The following is an 18,808-nucleotide window of genomic DNA, read 5'->3' on the forward strand; positions in this document are numbered from 1 at the left end:
AGTGAAGTTTCCAAAAGATTTTTGTTATAGGCTAAGTAGTAAAGTGGCAAGGGTTTGGTGAGCTTCGAGTGGAAAAGAAAAAGGGATTCATTGGAAGAGTTGAAAAAACACCAGTAGGAGTAAAAAAGATGGGAGTCTCGGGTTCAAAGATTTCCATATTCAGAATATAGTGCACCTAGCTAAACAAGCATGGAGATTATTGGAGAACCCTGAGACTATTTGGGTCAGAATCCTAAAGGCTTTAAACTTTTTGGATTGTGAATTTTGGGAGACCAAAGATAAAAAGTGAGCATCTTAGACATGGAAGAGTCTATTGCAAGGAAGAAATTTAATTTTAAAGAAAGGGAAGTGGAGCATTGGAAATGGGGGAAGGGTAAGAATTTAAGAGGATAATTGGGTTATAGGTAACATCAGCTTGCACGGACAGCAAAATCCAAAGATTAACAAAATTAAACAGTTGCTAAAAGAGGGTGAAGGCTAGGATTTTCGAAAAATAAGAGGCATGTTTGATCAAGAGCGTTTTAAGAGAATAGTAAGAACTCCTGTAAGTATATTAGGAAGAAAAGACACCTTAATTTGTCCATATTGTTGAGATGGCTAGTACTTAGTGAAGTCGGGATATCATGCGACTAAAATGGATAGTCTAGAATTGGATTCAGATTAACCATCAACAAGCGAGAACGGAAAGGAGATATGGAAATAAATTTTGGGGCTTCGAGTCCCATAGAAAATTAAAATGTTCCTTTAGAAAGCATCACATAATATTTATCCAGTTTATGATAATTTGAGGAAAAAATAAATTACTAACAATTTTTGTTGCTCAATTTGTGTGTAGGAGGTGGAGACTACTGAACATGCATTACTTCTATGCCAATGGACAAGGACAGCATGGTTTGGTTCACAAATCCAATGCTGCCCAACTAAATAGACAGTTATAACTTTTGAAAATTGGTTGTTGAATATTATAAAGAGAATTAAAGATACAGGAGTAGAACACCAGAATAGGATCATTAGCAAGGTAGCTTTCCTAATTTGAGAGATTTGGAAAACTAGAAATCTAAAAGTCCACTAGAACATTGAACTAAATCCCAGAATTACAATAGATAGAGCTAAAATCCTAGAGAAAGAGTTCTATGCAAACATAGAGGATAACTGTAAGAACCAGATTTTTAGTAAACAGACTTTTTTGGTTATAAAAAAACAAAAATTAAAAAGAGAAGGAGAGTTACGAGGTCAAACTTGGCTTTATGAGGGTAATTAATCCCTCTAAGTCAAATTTGACTAATGGATATTAAATACTATCTTACCATTGGCTTAGTTACCACACCAGAAACTTTGAACCGCAAAAACACTTTTAGTAACGATTCTGTGTGCGCAAAGAAAAACTCTAGTAACAAAAAACCTCAGAACCAGTGGTAAAAGTAATTTTTATTCAAGTAAATGTGTCTCTAGATTTATATTTGCTATCTCTTCATGATTTATTTCTTTAAAAATAAATATTAGCCATGAATTATTTTACTACCCGGTAAAAATTATCCGAACCAAATTTCTGCCTAGTATTCCGCAAATGACTCCTAAAGGTCCCGAATCCTCTTGATTGCTACCCAAGTAACTCAGTCCCCCTCTCTCAGCCTCTGGGCCGAGATTATCTCAGCCTCTCATCCTTCTCTGCTGTATTTTTAACCACGAGTAATTAACCGCAGTTAACTGCAGATAAATATGTCATTATGACGTTGACTGTGTTTCCTCGAAGTCACACATCTTCTCTCTTACTATCAGTCCATTCCTCTCTAATTTTTTCAGCCCTCTTTTACCACATTTAATTAGGTTAGACTTCATATTTTATTTAAGATAATTACCAAGCAAAAATTCAATAACATTTTACCATAAAGAGAGAGATAAAAACTGTGAGTGAGAGAGTAGAAACAGAGGAACTTCTGCACATAATACCTGTATTTTTAGCCCCTTATCTCACTGTTTATACAATATTCTTCAAGTGTTCTTAAAGGACTCAAACCATACAAGCATAAACACTTGCTCATTTTCGTCAATCCTTGCGTTTATACCGAAATTTCGGCTAGGTAAACTCTTGTTCTTTATGCTTTCCTTTTTATTTTTAAAAATAGTAGTCATGATGAATTCTTACTCTCCTCCATTTATATAAAACTCCTCTTGAAGCACCCATGGAGCACGCCTAAGGAGTTAGAGAGATTTGCGCTCAAAGTGGTTGAATTTTGACGTTTTGCGACACTTTAGGCCAAAAACGAAACTCACCACCATCAGCTGTATTTCTGCCCTTGTGTGTATATTTTCTAGTGTATGAAAGGATTAATAACTGAATTGCATAAGAGGTAAGGGTTAGGAATAGTTAGAGTATGTTTGTGTTTGTTTTCGGCGCTTGTATGAGCCACTTTATGGTGAATTTAGCTTGTTTTCAAATTCTGGAAATTCTATAAGTTACCACTATTTTGGCCTGCCAAATATGTACAATATACTGTTATATTACCTTTGGATTTTGTGTGGTAACATCCGGAAACACGGAAGCACTTGTGGTTTAAGTTTCAAGCTTTAAACATCACAAAAAGTGAAGAAAAATATAAAAATCGTACCTCTGAAATTTTCAGTCACTAAGAGCACAAAAATTATGATGGAAAAGAGTTAAAAAGTAGTCAGAAAAATATTTTTAATCCTATGAAATAAAGGTGTAAAAGTAAAAAGGGTGTTATGGTCATTTTTGGGTAAAAAGAGAGATAAAAATGTAATTTAAATGAAAAATAAGTAAAATTCTTAACTTAGTGTCATTAGGGATAAAGTAGTAATTATATAAATTAGTTGAGTCAAGATTATAATTACAATAAAGTTTTGGGCCTAAATAAAAGTTTTAGTAAAAGTTAGAAGTAAAACAGTAAAAAGCGGTAATTAGAATAAGTAAATAAATTAATAAAGAGTAATTTGGTTTTAGGTCCCTTATGGTGAAATTTGGCACTTAATAAAAATATTAGGAGTAATTTTGATAATAGGCAACTATTAAGATTAATCCGGTAAGATTTTGACGCTAAATAAGGTTAAACGGTAAAACTAGAGTACTTAGGGTCATTGATGAGCGGATAATTTATACGCTTTTTGGCATTGTTTTTAGGTAGTTTTTAATATGTTTTAGTCACTTTTTATTATATTTTTATTAGTTTTTAAATAAAAATAACATTTCTGGACTTTACTATGAGTTTGTGTGTTTTTCTGTAATTTCAGGTATTTTCTGGCTGAAATTGAGGGAGCTGAGCAAAAATCTGATTCAGGCTGAAAAAGGACTGTTGATGTTGTTGGATTCTGACCTCTCTCCACTCGGAATGGATTTTCTGGAGTTACAGGAGTCCAATTGGCGCGCTTCCAATTGGGTTGGAAAGTAGACATCCAGGGCTTTCCAGCAATATATAATAATTCATACTTTGCTCAAGGATAGATGATGTAAACTGGCGTTCAACGCCAGTTCCATGTTGTAGTCTGGCATTCAGCGCCAGAAACAAGTTACAACTTGGAGTTCAACACCAGAAATAGGTTGCAACCTGACGTTCAACTCCAGAAACAGCCCAGGCACGTGAGAAGCTTAAGTCTCAGCCCAGCACATACCAAGCGGGCCCCAGAAGTGGATTTTTGCACTATCCATCTTAGTTTACTCATTTTCTGTAAACCTAGGTTACTAGTTTAGTATTTAAACAACTTTTAGAGACTTATTTTATAACTCATGACATTTTAGATCTGAACTTTGTACTCTTTGACGACATGAGTCTCTAAACTCCATTGTTGGGGGTGAGGAGCTCTGCTGTGTCTCAATGAATTAATGCAATTACTTCTGTTTTCCATTCAAACACGCTTGTTTCTATCTAAGATGTTCATTCGCACTTCAATATGATGGATGTGATGATCCGTGACACTCATCACCATCCTCAACCTATGAATGCGTGCCTGACAACCACCTCCGTTCTACATTCGATTGAATGAGTATCTCTTGGATTCCTTAATCATAATCTTCGTGGTATAAGCTAGAATCCATTGGCAGCATTCTTGAGAATCCGGTCTAAACCTTGTCTGTGGTATTCCGAGTAGGATTCAGGGATTGAATGACTGTGACTAGCTTCAAACTCACAAGGGTTGGGTGTAGTGACAGACGCAAAAGGATCAATGGATCCTATTCCAGCATGAGTGAGAACCGACAGATGATTAGCCGTGCGGTGACAGCGCACCTGGACCATTTTCACTGAGAGGACGGATGGTAGCCATTGACAACGGTGATCCACCAACACACAGCTTGCCATAGGAGGAACCTTGCGTGCGTGAAGAAGAAGACAGGAGAAAAGCAGAGATTCAGAAGACAAAGCATCTCCAAAACTCCAACATATTCTCCATTACTGCATAACAAGTATCTATTTCATGCTCTCTTATTTTTCGCAATTCAAACTGATAAATATAATTGATATCCTGACTAAGAGTTACAAGATAACCATAGATTGCTTCAAGCCAACAATCTCCATGGGATTCGACCTTTACTCACGTAAGGTATTACTTGGACGACCCAGTGCACTTGCTGGTTAGTGGTACGAGTTGTGAAAAGTGTGATTCACAATTCGTGCACCAGTCATATTAGTAATTTTAGGTATAAAGTTAAATTAAAAATGATTAATTAACTTAATAAAAGAGAAAATGTCTATTAGAAAAAATACAAAGATACAATGGTAAAATAATAACATTAGTGGTGAAAGCATCTTTAAAAACTTAATAAAAACGGTAAAAAGAGAAGTCAAATAAAAGGGGCAAAAAGAGAAAATGTAACATGACTGAGATATTTCAAGAAAAAATTGGGTATAAGTTTTTATAGAAGAAGGGAAGAGAAGTCCCTTATAAATAAATTTTGTTGAGATGTGCCGCGGAAGAAGAAACTGTAAACCCCAAGGTGCTAAGAAGTACCTGGCAGAGCGGACTTCCATCCCGCCTGGCCAGAGAATATATGAACATGGGGATGGTCCGTCATATGGACTGTTACTCACTTGGAGCACCTTGTATTTTTGGGACATTCTTTATTAGTGTCGCGAATTGTATTTCGGGCACCAGTGCGCGACCGACCCAGTGGAGTAGCCATATCCAGACTTGGGCTAGGTAACGGGTAGCCAACCAACGTATGAGCTCATGACCTACGTAGGATCAGACATGCATCATACTTGGTTGTTGCATTTTCTTGCTTGTATCTGCTTATTTGTATATGTGACTGTTATACTATTATATACTTGTGATTGCATCTATTTGTATGATTAATTACTGTTGTGACCTTATAAACGATTAGACTTAGGCTACAAACCCCTTAGGTTTTCGTATAGCACCCTAACGGGAACCTTAGGTTCTCACCCCTTTTTCCCATGTCTGTAGATGGGGACCGACGTGATCTTCTTTGAGTACCTAGTGTACGAAAGCTACGTGGACCCTGCGACGGGGAGCACGGTGTTTTAGGGTAGTCCGCGTACACACACCTTCTATCTTCCTGACCATCCTTTTTCTCACCCTCTGCTCAGCCAGGAGGTTGACCCTGTCATGCCTTATGATACACTGCTATCTGAGCTTCACCCTGACAGAGGCCAATATCCTTTTCCGCCTTACCCTCTAAACATGGCAGAGACAATACCGGAGTCTCCGATCATTGACATACTCGAGTATCCACCATGGTTTAACCCCGAAGAGGATCAAGTGGTTCCCGATATACCGATGCTCGATGCTCCACCACCATCCTTTGTAGCCGAGCTAGACTTGGTCATGATGGGCTAGAAGTTGGGTCATTACAATAACCATCACAGTAATCAGATAGCCAGAAAAAGCAGAGTTCATAGTATTACCTAGAGACCTCCTTCATACAGTTGGGTAAAGGTAAATGTTGATGTGGCTTTTTTCTGGGAATTAAAGATGCGGAGCTACCGCAACAATTATCAGAGATCATCATGGAAAGGTACTCATAGGAGCCACAAATAAACTGAAAGTAGCATCAAGTTTGGTGACAGAAGCTTTGGCAATAAGAAAAGCAATGGTTCTAATATGGAATTTGCAATTGAAGAAGGTTTTGATTGAGTCATACAACCAATTAATTATTCAAGCAATAAAGTCAAGAACATAAATTGAAAAAATTTTGCCAATACTTAAAGATATCTGGGAGCTTCAATAGGGGAACGTTAATTGCAGATTTACCTGGGTACTAAGAGAAGGCAATCAATTGGCTCACACGATAGCAAATTTGGCAAGCTTGAACAGTCTCAATCATAGGTGGTGCGTGTGTCCTCCAGATGCAGTTAGAAGAATTGTCATTGAGGAGGGATCCCTGACTCCGGCAGAGATGCAGACCGTGTAAAGTGAGTCAAAGCATCTTGCAAACTGTGGAGGTTTCATGAAATTACAGCGGCCATGAACCGGAGGTGTGAAGAAAAGAAGGCAATAACTTGAGAGAGGAAGAGACTCGATAGCGCATTGCCTAGAAGCAGTGGGGATTCCAAGAGAAGTAGGGATATTGATCGTTCGGAGCAGAAGAGCCTCATTAACCGAGAGATGGAGCACCAATGGAGGAAGGTGACGAGATGCAGCATAGAAAAATGCTCATTCGAGAAGAAGGGTAGAACATATGTGCTTCCTCCATCTTGTGTTACATGTGGCATTAATAGAAGAAGGATTAAGTTAGTGTATTAGTTGATGGGTGGAAAACCCATTCAATTGAATTAGGCCCCTATTCTCTGATTGGTTTTTTGAGTGTAGGTTGGGTTTTTACCCACCCATATCCAAGTCCAAAAAAATCTATAATTTATAACTAAGTTGGGTTAATCGAGTGATTCACTTATTCGTCTGCTTAAATAAGTGTTGAAAATTTGAATATCTTCTTGTGAATTGATGCCCTGGAATACCCAAAAAAATCATCACATATTAGATATTGCAAATCCCATTATTTTTTTGTGAGAAAGGGGGGTCAAATGCCCTGATAAACCCCAATTTTGTGGTTTATATTGTGTAGAATTTGGGGGGTTTTGTCAATATTTCTCACACTTATTCACAAGAAATGCATGGTTTTGTGTTTACTTCCTAATATTGCCCCATGATGAAAAACATGCTTATTTTGCCTCAAAATTGCCATATTTTAATCCTCTTCTATTGCCATTCGATGCCGTGATGTATTTGTTGAGTGATTTCAGGAATTATAGGGTAGGAATGGCTTAGAAGAGAGAAAGAAAGCATGTACAAAAGGGAGGAACATGAAGACTTGAAATTTTGAAAAAAGCAGCATTGGCGCGCCCACGCACTCCACGCGCACGCGTGGATGAGGTTGGCTGGAAGCGCCGCGCAAGGATGGACGCATCCGCGCGGATAAGAAGATTCCTATCGACGCGCACGCGCACTTGGCATGCACGCGAGGATCGAAAAAGCAATCGGCGCGCACGCATGGGACGCTGCACGTGACCTCATTAAAGAAAATCGTGCCTGGCAATTTCTGAGGCTTATCAGGCCCAATTTCAAGCTATTTCTGCATGGAAAAGACCCAAGGATGCTAGGGAAAAAGGGGGGATCAACCATTTTACACGAATACACAATTTTTAGCTAGTTTTTGGTTCTTTATTCTTCTAGAGAGAAAAACCCTTGTTCCTCTCTAGATCTAGTTTTAATTTGATCTTCCCTTGTTGAATTGTGAATTGGATCTTGTTAATTACTAGTTTTAATTGTTCAATTTGAATTTCCTAGTATAATTTTGCTTATATCTTGTGATAGCTTTATGAATTCTTGTCAATTGTCATTTTATACCCATTTCATGAATGTTATGAATCTTGGCTTGTTAATGTTATATTGATGATTTCTATGTTTAATTGTGTTATTTGGATGATTGTATGTCGAAAATTGTTAGTGGGTACTTGTTGATTTCAATTTAATTGCTATTTTGAACATGTCTTTTGTTAATGCTTACCATGTGTTTGATGAAATGTTTACTTTGATTATGAAGTAGTTTTCTTTACTCTTGGCCTAGGCCAAAGGAATTGGGTAAACTTGAGTCATTGGGTCTAATGGATTTGATGATTTGGGAGCCCTTAGTGGTCAATTTGATAACCATTGACGCTAACCTTCTACTAAGTCAATTAGTAGTGAGGTTAGAACTTATAGATTGATGTTGACCAAACCATTTGACGTACTTCAAGTATAGAAGTAGACTTAATGAGTTTGGTTCCTCATAATTGTCATGATAAGGTTATTAGATAAGGATGGTGACCCCAATTCCCATGCCTAGCCAAGAGTTGCTTTTATTATTCATACTTGAAAACCAAAATTCCCAATCACTTGCCTTAGTTATAGTTACCTGTTTAGCTTAGAATAGAATCATATTGAATGTTACTTTGTTATTTTGAAATCACTCATATCTTGCTTAGTTGATTGAATTAGTTTCTAGCAATCTAAGATTACTTGCTTGTTAAGATTTCCATTTATTTTTATGCTCATAACTCACAACCCCGGATTTCTAACCAATGTTGAAGCATATGTTTGCCCATTCCATGTAAGACGACCTGAGGTTTGAATACTTCGGTTATTTCTATTGGGGTTGAACTTGTGACAACCAAATCCCTCTTCTAAATTTGATGCCCGAGGATTGTTGTTGGTAGAGCTATACTTGCAACGCAGTTTTATTGAGGAAAATCTTTACCAATACACCCTTAGGTCTCCATCAGGCCCCAAACAAAACAAGCTAACTAAAGTCTAAAGTCTCTTAAATTAGACACGCCTAAAGAATCAGCTAACAAGGTTTGATTAATAATAGGAGGGGCAGGCTCAAAATAATGCAGACCTAAGGATAGATCATGGCCTACTTAGCAAGTTGGTCAACAACAAAGTTTGCTTCACAATGGATATGAGTCCAGGAGATGTCAAAAATCCTTGAAGCATGAACACTAATATCATCTAGTAGAGAAGCACATAGGAGAGAAGCCAAACACCCATGCTTAGTAAACTAAATAGCAGAAGCCAAATCAGATTCAAGAACAACGTGGCTAACTTGTGATCCACTATAATTTTAAGACCATGAAGGACACTCCAAAGCTTAGCATGCACAATTGAACAACTTTTGAAGTTGCAAGAGAACCCCATCAAGAACTGGCCAAAGTGGTTTCTGAAAACCCCACTACAAGTGGCATTGCTGGTCTGAGCATTATATGAACTATCTACATTGATTTTCACACAATTTTCAATAGGAAGCTCCCATTTAATGAAGATGTTGGAGCTAGTGGGGCAACCCGGGGAGGGGCCAGAGGCTGCTAATGATCATCTCAGTTGCTTTCGAGACAGGGGTGTCATCTCCCTCAAAAATTAGCTTATTCCTGAAAAACCACAAAGAAGAGAGTGTGACACCAAAAATACAAGGCCAATCTCTTGTACTGCTAAGATTTTTAGGCAACCAATCTTGAATGTTAAGGCTGAAGAAGTCATAGGTTGTCATAGGATGGATAAGAGAATTCCAATACTCTTAGTAAAGGTGCAATCTCTGAGAATATAGAGAGCAGTTTCATCATTAATATGGCAGCGTGGGAAATTTCTAGTGGTTGAGAGGCGATGTCGTCTTTTATCAACATTGGTGAGAATGGCATTGTTGGCAACAAGCCATAATAAAGACCGAATCTTTTCAGGACCTTTCGAATGCCAAATGAACCTAGTATGTCGTTCTAAAGTCAAAGGTACCATTAGAAGATAATGACCAGGCAATATGATAAAGTCTTTTTCAAGGGGAGGGTGGAGAAATTGTTGTAATCTTTTTGATGATATCATTTGACAACCATATCCTCATTTTTTCAGTGTCCCAAGAACATAAAATAGTAAGAAAATCATTTAGTGTACTTGAATAATCCAAGGGTTGACTTACCCGAGAGGCATGATGTTCTAACTCTTCTATATTGGGCACCTACTGATAGTCCCAAAAATTAATTCTAGTCCCATCCTCAATGCACCAAATATGATTTCTTTGCACATCAGGCCAGGTTTTACAAATCCCTTTCTAGAGATTCGAGTCGATCCTTCTTCTATCCACCTTAGGAATGATGTCATCACCTGCACTATACATAGATCTTAGGACCTTAGTCCAGAAAGTATCTTTCTTTTCAATGAGTCCCTAACCATTTTTCATCATGAAAGTTTGATTTACTTTGTTAGATTTTCTAATTCCCAAGCCTCCATGCTTTTTAGGTTTGCAGACATTATCATAGTTAAGGAGGTGAATCTTCTTGGTTTGATCTCTTTCTTTCTAGAGAAAACTCCTGCATTTATGATCAATAAAATTACAAGTAGAAAATGAAAGTAATGCAGATTGCATAGTATAAATAGGGATAGAAGATAGGACATATTTCACTAGGGTGGTCTGTCCGGATAAAGATAGAGATGACGCTTTCCATGAGTTCAAATGAGAGTTTAGCTTATTAATGATGTCACTAAAGTTGTGCTTTGAGACTTTAGAGTAAATGAGAGGAACTCCTAGGTATTTTCCAAGGTCCTCCATCCTGGAAACCTGCAAAGCGTCACTTATCTCCATTCTGACTTGATTTCCCACATTCCTTGAAAAGAACACTTTATTCTTCTCAAGATTGACTTTTTGGCCAGAGCTATCACAAAAAGTCTTAAGACATTTATTTATGATCTTATCTTGTTCTAAATTGGATTTAGCAAAAAGAATCAGGTCGTTCGCAAAGCAAAGATGAGAAATAGCAGGCCCATTCTTCTTAAGAATAATTGGTTTCTAGAACCCAGGCTCAACTGCCGCATTAATAAGTTGTGAGAGGCGCTCGATTCAAAGAATAAAAATATAGGACGAAATGGGATCTCCTTGGTGAATGCCTCTAGTCAGTTTAAATTCATCCAGCTCCTCATTATTCTAGAGAACACGCATACAGAAAGATGAGATACATGAGAGGATCACATTAATAAGATGAGAGGGTAGCCCAATATCATTCAGAGTATCTCTGACAAAGCTCTATTTCAGACGATCATAGGCTTTCTCTAGGTCTATCTTGATAACCATCTAACCTTTAGACCCTTTCTTATTTCTCATAAAGTGTATTACTTCTTGAGTAATAATGATATTGTTCGAGCTTTGACGGCTAGGCACAAAACTACATTGAGTGAGTTGAACCAACTTATTCATAACTCTTCAAAGCCTGTTAGCAATGATATTTGTGACAACTTTATAGGACACATTGCAAAGACTAATCGATCGCATTTGCTTGAGACTAGAGATGAGGTTAGTCTTGGGGATAAGAGAAATTAACATTTCATTAATATCACCCACTCTCTTTGGATTCTGGAATATTTACTTGACCAAAGAACAAAGATTAGCACCTACTTTGTCCCATTGGTTTTTGTAAAATATGGCTTAAATTCCATCTCTACCTGAGACCTTAAAAATGTCCACGTTGAATATGGCGTTCTTAACATCCATATCAGAGATATTTTTGTCCAGCAGGTTATTATCCTTAGCACAAAGAGTAGGAAAGAAATTTTGGTGGATATAAAGCTTATCAGACATAGTATTAATATAAAGATCAGAGAAGAAGGTAAAGGCTATGGACTCCAAGGCGTCTTTGTCAGTAACCGTATTGCTATTAAAATCAAGAAGGGAGTTGACTTTGTTGCATCTTCTGCGAACCATAATTGATCCATGAAAGAATTTAGTATTCCTATCGTCATATTCAATTCAATTAACTTTGAATTTTTGATACCACAACAACTCTTCTAAAGCAAGAACTTTTTCATAGTCTTTTTAGAGTTGTGTTTGAAGGCCTTTTAGAAATAAATTCTTACTAAAATTCAAGCTTAGGACAATCTTCTGAAGTCTTATGAGAATTCTTCTTTTCTTTTTAAAAATGTCTCTAAAGACCTCATGGTTCCAATCTTTAAAAGTATTTTTAAAATTAAAGATACCAACAGACCAAGACAAATTCACATTCCAAGAATTCATGACCAAATTATTAAAATCTGGATGTGAAATCCATGCGGCAAGAAACCGAAAAGGTCTCCTACCTCTATTCACCTAAGAGCTAGTAGAGAGTTGAAGACAAATTGGGGCATGGTCAAACTTGAGCATGGGCAAGTACTTCAAACAGGCTTCAAAAAATTGTAGTTGCCAATCAAGATTATTGAGGCTTTGATGCACCACTATTTCATGGTGCACTTTAAGCTGAATTGAGTGGATTTTATCCATTATTCTCACACTTATTCATATAATTCGTATGTTTTACATTTTTTTTCCTAATTTTGTGCTATGATTGAAAACATGCTTCTTTGGCCTTAAATTTGCTAATTTTAATCCTCTCTTCTTACCATTCGATGCTGTGATATGTTTGTTAAGTATTTTTAGGTTTTATAGGGTAGGAATGACTTAGAGGATGGAAAAGAAGCATGCAAAAGTGGAAGAAAGACAAGAAATGGAGTATTTTAGAATCCGGTAGCAACGCGCACGCATGGACGACGCATACGCGTGACTGGTGCATTCGACAGATGATGCGCACGCGTGGCTGACGCCTACGCGTGGCCAGTGAAAAGTCCAGCGACACGTACGCGTGGTTGATGCGTACGCGTGACGAGCGTCACGTGCTGCAATTTACAGAAAATGTTGGGGGCGATTTCTAGGCTGCTTTTGACCCAGTTTCAGGCTCGAAAATACATATTAGAGGCTGCAGAGTGGAGTTGGAAGGGAATCAATCATTCACTTCTCATTCATTCACATTTTTAGGTTTTAGATGTAGGTTTCTAGAGAGAGAGGCTCTCTCACCTCTCTAGATTTTAGGATTTTTAGTTTTATTTCTTCTCCAATTTAGATTTTCATCTTGCTTTAATTTAGTTTCTATTTTACATTCTATTATTCTAGCATCTTAGTTTATCTTCTCTTGTTGATTTCTTTGTTTTCCCAATTTAGTTTATGAACTCTTCATGTTAGATTCAATTTCCTATTTAATGCAATTTGAGGTATTTCATGTTTATTGCTTCTTTCTTCATTTGTTATTATTGATTCCTTGCGATTGTTGGTCTTAGATTTTTCATTCTCTTATTACTTTTCTATGCTTTTATTTTGTGCCTTCCAAGTGTTTGATAAAATACTTGGGTAGATTTTAAATTATATTTTTTATGTTCTTAACTTGGATTGAGTGATGTGGAGACTCTTGAATTGTCAAAGTCTCTTGTTGGTTGCTGATTGAAAGTTGCTAGTTGGCTTGAGCTTCACTAACTCTAGTCTTTGATTAAGACTTGTGAACTCAAGTTGAATTGCTCACTTGACTTTCCTTCAACTATTAGAGGTTAACTAACTTAGAGGTTAATAGTTGAAGGAAAGTCAAGTGAGCAATTCAACTTGAGTTCACAAATCCTAATCAAAGACTAGAGTTAGTGAGACTCAAGCTAACTAGCAACTTTTAATCACCAACCAACAAGAGACTTTGGCAATTCAAGAGTCTCCACATCACTCAATCCAAGTTAAGAACATAAAAAATCTAATTTAAAATCTACCCAAGCATTTTATCAAACACTTGGAAGGTACAAAATAAAAGCATAGAAAAGTAATAAGAGAATGAAAAATCTAAGACCAACAATTGCAAGGAATCAATAATAACAAATGAAGAAAGAAGCAATAAACATGAAATACCTCAAATTGCATTGAATAGAAAATTGAATCTAACATGAAGAGTTCATAAACTAAATTGGAAAAACAAAGAAATCAACAAGAGAAGATAAACTAAGATACTAGAATAATAGAATGTAGAATAGAAACTAAATTAAAGCAAGATGAAAATCTAAATTGGAGAAAAAATAAAACTAAAAATCCTAAAACCTAGAGAGATGAGAGAGCCTCTCTCTCTCTCTCTAGAAACCTACATCTAAAACCTAAAAATGTGAATGAATGAGAAGTGAATGATTGATTCCCTTCCAGCTCCACTCTGCAGCCTCTAATCTGTATTTTCGGGCCTGGAACTGGGTCAAAAGCAGCCCAGAAATCGACCTAGCATTTTCTATAAATTGCAGCACGTGACGCTCGTCACACGTATGCGTCAGCCACGCGTACGCGTCGTTAGACTTTTCATTAGCCACGCGTAGGCGTCTGCCACGCATGCGCGTCATCTGAATGCACCAATCATGCGTATGCGTCACCCATGCGTGCACGTCGCTACCAGATTCTGAAATACTTAATTTCTTGTGTTTCTTCCACTTTTGTATGCTTCTTTTCATTCTCTAAGCCATTCCTGCCCTATAAAACCTGAAAATACTTAACAAACATATCACGGCATCAAATGGTAAGAAGAGAGGATTAAAATTAGCAAATTTAAGGCCAAAGAAGCATGTTTTCAATCATAGCACAAAATTAGGAAGGAAAATGTAAAACATGCGAATTATATGAATAAGTGTGAGAATAATGGATAAAATCCACTCAATTCAGCCTAAAATGCACCATGAAATAGTGGTGCATCAAATCTTTCCACACTTAAACGTTAGCATGTCCTCATACTAAGCTCAAGAGAACCTATAAAGGAGGTGAAGAAGAATTGTAGAATTTATGAAATACAACCTATCTATATGAATGCAACTAAATGAAAAATGTTTTTTCCTATTTGGTTAAAAGTAAATGAGCCTTCCAAAAATAAATATGAACTGGATTCCACTAATTCAAATCATAAAATGAAGTACAAATAGACTTGCAAGAAGAAAGCTCGTGAAAGCTGGAAATAAAGAATCGAGCATCGAACCCTCACTGGAAGTGTATACACTCTAATCGCTCTAGTGTTTAAGGTTCGATTATCTCAATTCTCTACTAATCTTCCTTTCTAAGACTTGCTCTTCTTCTACCAATCAAAAAAAATTTAATGCGCAAATACACATATCAAGAGGTCTTTTCAAGGGTTATAATAGGATTAGGGTCAAGGTAGGATTGTATTTGGCCAAGTGGACTAAAATCTGAATCCTTGATTAACCCAAACTTTCCACCTATCTTAAGACAACCATGTAATCAGAATATAAAATCTAACTACCTATTAACTATGTTTTCCACATATTCATATATCTCAATTTTGAGTACAGTACATATGCATTGCTATCGCCATTTACTTTGGGCCATTTTGTCCCCTTTTATTATTTGCTATTTTTCTTTTCTTTTTCTTTTTTTTTCCCTTTTTTCTTCTTATTTTTCTTTTCTTTTGTTTTTCTCAATGCATATGATTAAGGCATTGAATGCATGAACATGTCCTCAACATTCTTTTCACATTTTCACAAAAAAGTCTAACATACTCAATTTCCAAACCAAATATTTCCAAACCCAATTTCTCCACACTTAAATCATGAGCACTCTCACTATTCTAAGCTAACCAAGGATTCAAATTAAGGACATTATTATTTTCCACTTAGAGTTAATGATGTGCTAAAGTAAAGAATAAATGGGGTAAAATAGGCTCAATATTGGGTTGCAAAGAAAAATGAAAGGGTAAGACCATATGGGTATGTGAGCTATAGTGAAACAAAGGTCTCAATCACATAAGTGTATGCATACATCAAACAATGGAAATATAGAATTAAGCTAGACGAAGATCACAATTTTAGAGGAACAACACACACCAAAACAAAATATTAGTTGATAAGATGCAACCAATTAAATAGATTCAAAATCTCACTGGTTTTGTGTGTTCGAGCTCTAAACCATGTTCCAAAATAAATTTTTTCAAGCAAGTTCAACAAAAATTTTAATTCAAATTAGTGAAATGCTATAAAATAGTGTCTTGGGAAATAATTCATCACTTCAACCAAGTAGTACATAAATGCAAGCAACTAACTACTCATGCTATCTATTATGCAATGCAACAATTAATTAACAAAGAAGATTAAACCTTGGTGTTGAGACAGGAAGTAGTTACCCACGGAAGTCGGTATCTACCTCCCCACACTTAAAGATTGCACTGTCCTCGGTGCATGCAAAGATGTGCAAGTGGACTTGGGTTGCTACAACTGATGCGTTTTCTCCAAAGATTGTGCGGCGGTACTTGTTTGTCTGCCCCAATTGGAAGTTTTCCGTTTTCCTTCTTGGTGGCCATCCTGAAAGAAGAGAAAAATGAAGTAGAATAACCCACAACAATGATATGCAAACAAATAAAAGATGGGTGGGCCAATGCCAAGTAATAATGAGGTTCTCAACTACATGGTAGCTACAACATGCAAGTGAGAAAACAATAAAAGCGAAGGAAATTTCAAGTAAATAGCAGACAAGTCAAGAAGCACCCAAAACAATGCAAGAAATATGCAACAAGTGAGTAAGAACAGTCAACACCAATAGTATAATATCAAACTTAGAAAAGAAAATAAGAACAAGCAACAAAGTTAAAATGCAATAAATAAAAGTATGCAAATGCAATAAATGAGGGAGAATAAAGATGAGAAGGGAAATGAATGAAGAATAAGAAAGGTAGAAAGAAAGAAGAACGAGAGAAGAAAGTAGAAAAAAAAAGGAGAGAAGAAAGATGAAGAAAGTAAAAGATGATGCGACGCGTAAGCGTTGCCCACGTGTACTGATGAGTGGATAATTTATACGCTTTTTGGCATTGTTTTTAGGTAGTTTTTAGTAGGATCTAGCTACTTTCTAGTATATTTTTATTAGTTTTCAAGAAAAATTCATATTTCTGGACTTTACTATGAGTTTGTGTGTTTTTCTGTAATTTCAGGTATTTTCTGGCTGAAATTGAGGGACTTGAGCAAAAATCTGATTCAGAGGCTGAAAAAGGACTGCAGATGCTGTTGGATTCTGACCTCCCTGCACTCGAAATAAATTTTCTAGAGCTATAGAAACCCAATTGGCGCTCTCTTAATTGCGTTGGAAAGTAGACATTCTGGGCTTTCCAGCAATATATAATAGTCCATACTTTGCCCGAGTTTTGATAACGCAAACTGGCATTTGAACACCCACTTTCTACCCTATTCTGGCGTTAAACGCCAGAACTGGCATAAAAGCTGGAGTTAAACGCCCAAACTGGCACCAAAGCTGGCGTTTAACTCCAAGAAGAGTCTCTACACGTGAAAGCTTCAATGCACAGGCTAAGCACACACCAAGTGGGCCCTGGAAGTGGATTTCTGCACTATCTGCACTTAGTTACTCATTTTCTGTAAACCCTAGTTACTAGTTTAGTATAAAAAACTACTTTTAGAGATTTATTTTACATATTATGTTATTATTTTGATCATTGTACACGTTTGGAGGCTGGCCTCACGGCCATGCCTAGACCTTTCACTTATGTATTTTCAACGGTGGAGTTTCTACACCCCATAGATTAAGGTGTGGAGCTCTGATATTCTTCATGAATTAATGCAAAGTACTATTGTTTTTCTATTCAAGCTTGAATGCATATCTCTTGGATTCCTGGTCCATGCGTTTGATTGTCTCTCCTGACAACAGAGCCTTCAATTCCTTGAGATCAGAGTCTTCGTGATATAAGCTAGAATCAATTGGCAGCATTCTTGAGATTCGGAAAGTCTAAACCTTATTTGTGGTATTTCGAGTAGGATCTGGGATGGGATGACTGTGACGAGCTTCAAACTCGCGAGTGTTGGGCGTAGTGACAGATGCAAAAGGATCAATGGATCCTATTCCAACATGAGTGAGAACCGATAGATGATTAGCCATGCGGTGACAGCGCATTTGGACCATTTTCACTGAGAGGACGGACGGTAGCCATTGACAACGGTGATCCCCCAACATACAGCTTGCCATGGAAAGGAGTATGAATGATTGAATGAATACAGTAGGAAAGCAGAGATTCAGAAGCAACAAGCATCTCCATACGCTTATCTGAAATCCCACCAATAAATTATATAAGTATTTCTATCTTATTTTATATTTTATTTATATTTTAATTATTTAAACCTCATAACCATTTGAATCTGCCTGACTGAGATTTACAAGATGACCATAGCTTGCTTCAAGCCGACAATCTCCGTGGGATCGACCCTTACTCACGTAAGGTATTACTTGGACGACCCAGTGTACTTGCTGGTCAGTTACACGGAATTGTGAAGAAGTCTTGAGATCACGTTCTCCCACACCAAGTTTTTGGCACTATAGCCAGGAAATAAATAATCACGATTTTGGCGTACCACGTACGCATAAGCGTCGCCCATACGTACGCGTAGGTTGCAGAATAAGGAAGTGACGCGTACGCATCCGTCACGCATACGCGTGGATATGAATTGTGCTCCGCGCACAACACTCGCACAGTGGCAGCCCAACTCTCTATTTTTAATACTGGACCATCAAAATTTTGGCGTCGACGCGAACGCGTCGTGCACGCCTACGCGTGGATGGTAAAAAAATGCAAATGCCGCGTACGCGTCAGTGACGCGCACGCGTGGGGTTGGCTATACGCCTAGCATCCTACCAGCACGGTCCTGGCACAATTCTCTGTCCAGATCGCGCTGTCGCGCCGTTCCAGCACAGTTTGGGCACAAACCAAATTTGGGCGTCGACGCGTACGCGTCGGTCACACGCACGCGTGACAGCCCTTTTTTATGTTAAATAAGAAACTAACAAGCTACCAGAGTAATGCCAGACATCATTAAACAAGTGAAACCATAACATAGACTAAATAAACCCAACTAAAATTGAAAATTCACTTATTACCAATATAAATAAAAAAGAAAATGGGAAGAATTTACCATAGTGGGGTGTCTCCCACCTAACACTTTTAGTTAAAGTCCTTAAATTAGACATTTGGTGAGCTTCTTGTCATGGTGGCTTGTGCTT

The 18,808-nt window shown here is 37.2% G+C and overlaps 1 long non-coding RNA gene across 1 annotated transcript; it reads right to left on the reverse strand.

Moving 5' to 3' along the window:
- On the reverse strand, positions 6,089-6,815 carry LOC110270568. Its single transcript, XR_002360207.1, has 2 exons — positions 6,589-6,815; positions 6,089-6,505 (listed from the first exon to the last, which is right to left on the reverse strand). It is a non-coding gene; the product is annotated as an uncharacterized LOC110270568 (long non-coding RNA).

The sequence above is a fragment of the Arachis ipaensis genome, chromosome B04, assembly GCF_000816755.2.
Source record: "Arachis ipaensis cultivar K30076 chromosome B04, Araip1.1, whole genome shotgun sequence".
Taxonomy (NCBI): domain Eukaryota; kingdom Viridiplantae; phylum Streptophyta; class Magnoliopsida; order Fabales; family Fabaceae; genus Arachis; species Arachis ipaensis.